We start from the raw sequence: 8,576 nt of genomic DNA on the forward strand, positions 1-8,576 counted from the left end.
TGCAAAATCACAAAGTGATTTCAAGTGAAGCTACTTTTATGGGAGACACAAATGCACCAGTGCAACTTGCCCCACTTTCCCTGTTGCCAAGTAATGTTGAACCAAGTCGGCACTACGGTGTTCCCAAATACGCACTTTGCTGATAAACTGAGCGCACTGCGCACTGAGTTCGCACGGCGCTTTGGTGACTTTAAAGAACAAAAAAAGAATTTTGAGTTGTTTCACAACCCATTTGCCGTCGATGTGGAAACTGCACCTGTGCAGATTCAGATAGTGGTGATTGAGCTGCAGTGTAATGGCACACTGAAGGCAAAGTACGATACTGCAAGGCCCGCACAGTTTATTCATTCCATTCCCACAAAAATGCTCCAGCTCCGTCTACATGCGGCTCGAACCTTGTGCATGTTTGGTACCACATATCTGTGTGAGAAGCTCTTCTCAGTCATGAAGACAACAAAACAGCACACAGGAGTCGCCTCACTGATGAGCACCTGCAGTCCATCCTGAGAATATCCACAACACAGAACCTCACACCAAACATAAACGAACTTGTTGCCAAAAAAAGATGCCAGGCGTCCAGCTCTGATAAAATGACATAAAAGCAAAGACAACTGACTGATTTGATATTGCTGAAAAGAACACATTTTATTTATATTTCCAGGTTTTGTTATGCACCATGTTCATATATAAATTTGTATAATTTTGACAGGATATATTTTTATGGACAGCAAAATCTTTTGGGATATTTAAAATTTAAGTTTATTTTTTATATAAAATTACATAAGAGTAAAGAAATTTGAATGTTTGTTCTTTTAACGTTTACTTTATTTCTAACTTGTATAATTTAGACAGGATATATTTTATGGAGAGCAAAATATTATAAGTTATTTAAGGTTTGAGTTGATTTATTCCGGAATTATATTCTGTCGACTAAATAAAAATTCCTTCTATTTAAAATTTAAATAGAACTTGAACAGATACGATAGTTCATAATATCCAGGCAGACTTGCACGTAAGAGCGGGAGTCATCTGTTTTAACAAACAGCGTATTGCACTGATACGAAATAGCCTGCCCATTTAATTATTCAGGAATGGATAAATAAATTAAGATTTTGTACAAATAATGTTTTTCATTTTTCTTCCTTCATGAATTCTGGCACCCCCAGCAACAGTTGCTCGCACCCCAAAGACTGTATATACAGTATGTATATATGTGTGTGTGTGTGTATATGTATATATGTAGATATGTATGTATATATATATATGTTTATATATATGTGTGTGTATGTATATATATATACGTATTTGTGTGTATATATGTGTGTGTATGTAAATGTATGTGTGTATATGTAGATATTGTCACGCACGCGCAAGTAGGAGACTGCGGACGGATTTGAACGCACCTGGGAACACATTCGCCGGCAGGGAATTGTGGGGTACTAACGTTCTCCCTCTGCTTCCTCATAGGAAAAAGGACCCTCCGCCACCATAAGCCGGGTTTTGACCGCAGTACGATACTTCCGCCCTTCCTCCGCCATCTTGTCCTGACGTCATCAATCCCATCCTCCCTCACGGTCCTTCCCAGCATCCCTCCACTTTCGGCTCCTCCCTAATAAAATGGCCGCCAACGCCATGATACGGCGTAACGCATATGAACAGTTTTTGTTTATGTTTTGACCTTTCTTTTGAATATATATTGTGGATTGCAGACAATATACGGGGCCGGAAAACCCCAAACCTTTTTGTTGTCTTCTCATCGGTCTTTTACAGTGGCGTAGTCGGCAGGATACAAGATCCCTGGAGATGACGGAGGGACAGGATCTGAATACAGTGCTGCAGACGATGAATGCCCAACTCCAGGCCCTGCAGCAAGCGCAAGCCGCTACTACTCGGGAGTTGGAGGCTACAAAGGCCAGGCTGGCAGAGGCCCAAAGAGCAAGACCAGACCCGGCCAAACTGACGCCTCCCTCTTTGGTGCCTATGACAGAGGCAGATGATGTTGAGTCGTACCTCGGCATATTTGAACGGACGGCCACCCGTCCATTCTGGCGCCTTACCTGAAGGGACCAGCGCAGCGGGCCTATTATGACCTCCCTGAGGAGGAGGCCGCGAACTACGACCTCCTCAAACCAGAGATCCTGGTCCGCTACGGCATCACTCCGGGCCAGTTTTGACCTTTCTTTTGAATATATATTGTGGATTGTAGACAATATACGGGGCCGGAAAACCCCAAAACTTTTTGCTGTCTTCTCATCGGTCTTTTACAATATATATATTTGTGTGTGTGTATATATATATATATATATATATATATATATACATATACATATATATACATATACATATATATACATACATATACAGTAATCCCTCCTCGATCGCGGGGGTTGCGTTCCAGAACCCCCCATGATAGATGAAAATCCGCGAAGTAGAAACCATATGTTTGTGTAGTTATTTTTATATATTTTAAGCCCTTATGAACTCTCCCACACTGTTAACATTATTAGAGCCCTCTAGACATGAAATAACACCCTTTAGTCAAAAGTTTAAACTGTGCTCCATGACAAGACAGAGATGACAGTTCTTTCTCACAATTAAAAGAATGCAAATAGATCTTCTCTTCAGGAGCAGAGAATTTCAGAGAGAGAGAGAGAGAGAGCGCTCGCAAAGAAAAGCAAACAATCAAAAAATCAATACGTGTGCTTTTAAGTTTGTCGCGGCATTTTTTAGAGGAGCGTCAGTATCTTCTAAGCAAACAGCCTCTGTGCAAACAGCCCCTCTGCTTACATCTCCTCCGTCAGGCGCAGAGAACGTCAGAGAGAGAGAGAGAGAGAGAGAGAGAGGGCGAGATTAAAGCAAACCATCAAAAAATCAATAAGTGTTCTTTTGGAAGCACCGCAATAAAGCGGCATTTCTTAGAGGAGCATCCGTATCCACTAGGCAAACAGTTTCTGTGCAAACAGCACCTCTGCTCACAGCCCCTCCGTCAGGCGCAGAGAATGTCAGAGAGGGTGAGACAGAGGAAGAGACAAGCAAACAATCAAGCTCCGCGCGGGATGCATATCTTATAGCATTGAGGAGTTTTAGTTAATATGTAATACATGCTCTGATTGGGTAGCTTCTAAGCCATCCGCCAATAGCGTCCCTTGTATGAAATCAACAGGGCAAACAAACTGAGGAAGCGTGTATCATAAATTAAAAGACCCATTGTCTGCAGAAATCCGCGAACCAGTGAAAAATCCGTGATATATATTTAGATGTGCTTACATTTAAAATCCGTGATAGAGTGAAGCCGCGAAAGTCGAAGCGCGATATAGCGAGGGATTACTGCATATATGTGTGTGTATATATATATATATATATATATGACAGCAACACTCATCACTCACAACAGTGACAAAACAATTACATTACGTTATTTTCAAAATGTTTCCTTTTCTTTTTCATTGCTTCTTTAACACACTACTTCTCTGCTGCGAAGCGCGGGTATTTTGCTAGTTATTTATAAACCACCAAGTGAGCTGGCCATTTGTATCCTTCTGTTTGTGCAGCCACTGAAGCGGGGCGTGGTCTGTCGTCCCCAGAGGTAGTAACAGAGGTCCTCCACCACCTACTTAATCATCAAGCACTCCATTTCAATAGGCGAATAATTATATTGCCTAGGTAGCAGCTTTCTGCTGAGAAATGTGATGGGGTGTTCTTCCTCCTCAAAATACTGTGAGATCACCGCTCCTAAACTGTAACCGCTTGCAATCTGTTTGCAGAATAAATTCCTTTGAAAAGTCTGGATTGTGCAGAACCAGGAACGATGATAAAGCGGCTTTTAGGTCCAAGGAGGCTCTCTCGCAGGCATAAGTCCTGACAACACTACAATTCTTTCTGCCCTTTGTCAAGTCAGTGAGGGAGACGGCCTGATGCAGAAAGTTGGGAATGAACCAACTGTAGTACCCCGCAAGCCAAAGCCTCTGTGTTTTGGGATGTGGCTATGTAATCACCTCCCCCACCATGCCCATTTGAGGCTTGAGAAAACTCTCCCCCATGGAATAACCCAGATAATGGGTTTCTGAAAAAACTAACCTGCACTTCACAGGGTTAGCAGTCAATCCTGCCAACTGTAAACTGTCAAGCACGTCCCAAAGACAGGCAAAAAAAGATTATTGAAAATGACATCATCTTCAAGATAGGCACCTGCCTACGCAGAATGGTGGCACAGGATCTGGTTCATCATCCGCGGAAACGTCAACGTTGCACCATGGAGACCAAAAGGGAGCAACGTAAATTAAAATAGTCTGTTTTGAGTGGTGAACGCGGTCTTCTCGCAGCTGGACTCCTCCAAGGGAACTTGCAAATATCCCCTTCATGAGGTCGAGGGTGGAAATATATTAGGCAAGACCAAACTTTTCCAACAGCTTATCCAAAAGCGGCACTGTGTATACATGAAACTTGGAAATCTTATTCAAACTCCAAAAATTAATACAGAACTGAACAAAACCATCATGCTTTGAGACAAGTATGACTGGGCTTAATTAAAGCATCTGCTGAACTTCTTCCTTGTCACCCCTGGCAGGCAATACGGGGGTACCTATAAAGTAACAATGGGCAGTGTTATGATCTTGTGTTCTGCAATTGTTGTCCAGCCAGGCAGAGCTGAAAAGACGGAGTTCCTCTCAATCACTGATAGCAATTCTGCTTTCTGAGTGTCAGTTAAATCCTCGCCTATAGCAACTTCTGTTTGAGGGACCTCTGCAGAAGTGACCATGACCTTGCATGGTTCGTGCCACTCCTTCAGCATGTTAATATGCAAAACCTGTATGGGCTTCTGCTAACCCGGAATCCTAACTTTATAATTCAAGGGTGAAATGAGTGTTGGACGAATCCATGTCCACTCTTCTTATAAAATGTCTAACACGCCACGTGGTCATTAGCCAAGGAGTAGCTCAAAAGGGCTCAGTCCAGTAGACGTCTGCGGAGAATCCCTAACCACAAACGGGAGGAAGGGCACTACCGTATCCCACGAGGTTGGTTGTCGTGGGCGACTCGTCAAATCACCTGTTTTAGGGTTTTAGTAACTCGTTCAGTCAAGCCATTCGATTAGCGGGTGATAAACTGTGGAGTGTAACTACTTAATTTCAAAGCTTTCACATAGCTGGTTCATGATGAGAGACATAAAGGGCATGCCGTGATCAGTGAAAATCTCGCGAGGGATACCAATATGTGTGAAAATTTCTGAGAGTGCTTTTGCAACAGGGTGGGCATCCACTACCACAGCACGGCCACTTGTGGGTATCTTGTGGCATAATAAACTAACACAAGCATACTGTATACCTAAAGCCACTTTTACTCTTGGGAAGCAGGCAAACAATATCTAACCTTACCCTCTCAAAGGGGATGTTGAAAACAGGCATCAGTATAAAGGCGTGCCCTGGCGGGTCTGTGAGCAGAAACTATTTGACAGTCTGAACAGAGCTTTTTTCCGCACTGAGGTGAACCCCGAAAACAAGACTGTGAGCAATTTCAAAACCTTCTCCCTATGCTCACTTGGCACTACCAACTACTTGATACGACCATCACCCATGCAATCAAAAATCACCTGAAACAGAAAACCATCATTAAGTAAAAAATGTGTTTTAAAATTCGGGTCCTCTCTATCCTCGATAGTAAGAATCATTTGCGACATGAGCTTGTCTGAATGCAAAATCCAAGTTGCTATCAGCTTGTGCAGGTGAGGAAATTCTGTCTGGATGGCAGTCTCTGCATCCTCTGTGTCCGATGCAGCATCTCAGTCACCTCCCACTACTACTTCATTTTTGTCCAGGTTCATATTGAGTGTCTGGTGTGGGGAAGCTGTTGGTGCATGTGACGGCGTGGAAAAGTCTGTCAGCTGTCCTAGGTCTTTACTTAAGGGTTTGTCCCCCACCTTGTTGGACAACTTCGGTTCAATTTCAAACCCAGGTCCTTGACTGAAATTGTCTGCGGTGAGTCCCTTTCTATCCACTAAGGGGGAAGGCGCTCTGCAGGTGGCCAAGACCCATGGCAAGAGGGACTTCCTTTTTCCTATTAGGAGTGGCGTGGGTGAGGTGTCTGATATGGCAGTACTAAACCTTAAAAAGTTCTTCCCTTTAAATTTCAAAGGGAGTAATATAGTCTCATAACTTTTAATGTCCCCATGGATGCAGCAGATGTTCAGTTTGTCTGTGGTCTTATAAGGGGTCTGCCAGAGCAAGTCACTACCAGAGTCCAATAGTGCTGAGAATTCCCATCTGGTCAACATAATTTAACATTTTGGGGGAAACTTGCGAGCCACATACCTGGGCCAGACCAATAGCTATTGTTTGCACAGATGGGAGGTGGCACTCCCAAGCCAGATGTCCCGGTTCAGTCTGCACTATGGTGTTCATACTATGGCGTCTTCCACCAGTAGTGCTGGAGACCTTGGAGGTCTGTGCTGGCTGGATCAAAATTGGGGTCAAGCCTGGGTAGCCCTGTTGTTTCCAGGTGGTTTGTGCACCCTTTAGTCTGCGGGTCAGATCCAGCAGTATGTGGATGTCGTTCTGTAGCATTTCTTCACAAAGGCTTTCGTCTGTACCGGACAGGACTGCATCAATAGCGAAATTTTCCAAAATGTGGTTGAAAGTGTCTCCGCAGATCCAGCTTTGAATCAGGTCCACTAAGCCCTGGATCTGTCCTTGTATGTGGCGGTTGGGATCAATATGTCACAGACGAAGTTGGTGCCCCTTGACCACCGGGCTCACAGCCGTGCAGAGGAGGATCTGTTGCTTCAAGAAATCATAATCATCAAGTCTTTCGGAAGGAAGGTTTCGCATGACCTGTAGGGCCTCCCCAGTTAAAAATGGGGCCACGATAGCCAGCCAGGTTCCCGTCTAGGCAGATCAATGCTGCTGTGCGCTTGAAGCAAAACAGGAAACACTCTGCATTCTCCAAAGAAGCCATCTTTACCAGCACATCCCTGGGGAGCGTTAAGACCGGAGCACCCACAGAAGCCTCATTTTGCTCCACTGGTATTGGGATGTCATATGCCTCTTGGGGTTCCATTATTGCAAGACCCTACTCCTGGTACCATGTGACGCATGACTCACTGTCTTGCACCCCAAAACACGAGGCTGAGTCTCAGTATTTTAGCAAGACCAGCTTTATTCAACAGTAACAGCAGGGTTATTTATTGCAGTGGGAGCTAGCACTCTCCAATACACAGACACAGCAAAAGGGCATAGTCACAGCCAGGTCAGTGGCAAAGTTATACCATTCCCTGCAACCCTAATGTCCCTTGCATCACCTATCAGTAAGAGGTGCATATAGCGCAATCTCAATCATGTTGTAGTTGTTTCCGCGGTGCTATTCGGCTGCGCTTCAAACATGTGGTTGCCTCGGCAACGGACATGCAGTCTTCCATAGACACGGCAGTTGCACTTCAGCATGCCGTCCCAACCTCACAATGTTCAAATTTAGGCATTAGTGAATAATCTTCTTTTCATGACCAAAACAATTTGCATGCATGGTGCCTCTTTAGTTTAATGTCATATTAAAAATCAAACACTAATTTGGATTTTTATAATATTTCTAAGATCCAAATGCTCAAAGCACAGTGAGAAAACAAAACACACAGATGTGAAAAGGAAATCAAAACTGGCTGGTACAGGTCCTATTAACCTGTCTGTGAAGAGGATCAACTCCTTATTACATCTAAAAAATGCATTTATGCAGTCAATGCAAAGAAGTGATTAAAAAAAGCTACATGATCTCCTTTATTAGTAATTCTGTCTCTTCTTCACAAGAATGTAAGAATACTACAGTGATTCCTCGCTATATCGCGCTTCGACTTTCGCGGCTTCACTCCATCGCGGATTTTAAATGTAAGCACATCTAAATATATATCACGGATTTTTCGCTGGTTCGCGGATTTCTGCAGACAATGGGTCTTTCAATTTATGTTACATGCTTCCTCAGTTGGTTTGTCTAGTTGATTTCATACAAGGGACGCTATTGGCGGATGGCTGAGAAGCTACCCAATTAGAGCATGTATTACATATTAAATAAAACTCCTCAATGATATACGATGTGCTTCCCGTGCGGTGCTTGATTGTTTGCATTTTCTCTGTCTCTCTCTCACTCTCTCTGCCTGACGGAGGGGGTGTGAGTGGAGAGGCTGTTTGCCTAGAGGATACGGACGCTCCTCTAAAAAATGCCGCTTTATCGCGGTACTTTGGCATACTTAAAAGCACGTATTGATTTTTTGATTGCTTTTCTCTCGCGCTCTCTCTCTGACATTCTCTGCTCTTGACACGCATTCTTTGAACAGGAGGATATGTTTGCATTCTTTTAATTGTGAGAAAGAACTGTCATCTCTGTCTTGTCATGAAGCACAGTTTAAACATTTGACTAAAGGGTGTTATTTCATGTCTAGAGGGCTCTAATAATGTTAACAGTGTGGGAGAGTTTATAAGGGCTTAAAATATATAAAACTAACCATACAAACATATGGTTTCTACTTCGCAGATTTTCATCTATCGCGGGGGGTTCTGGAACGCAACCCCCGCGATCGAGGAGGGATTACTGTA

The 8,576-nt window shown here is 43.6% G+C and overlaps 1 protein-coding gene across 2 annotated transcripts in view; it reads right to left on the reverse strand.

The window, feature by feature from the left end:
* The window catches only part of hlcs (holocarboxylase synthetase (biotin-(proprionyl-CoA-carboxylase (ATP-hydrolysing)) ligase)), a 228,623-nt gene that overhangs the window by 201,298 nt on the left and 18,749 nt on the right, over positions 1-8,576 (reverse strand). The window lies entirely within an intron of this gene.

The sequence above is a fragment of the Polypterus senegalus genome, chromosome 2 (assembly GCF_016835505.1).
Source record: "Polypterus senegalus isolate Bchr_013 chromosome 2, ASM1683550v1, whole genome shotgun sequence".
Classification (NCBI taxonomy): domain Eukaryota; kingdom Metazoa; phylum Chordata; class Cladistia; order Polypteriformes; family Polypteridae; genus Polypterus; species Polypterus senegalus.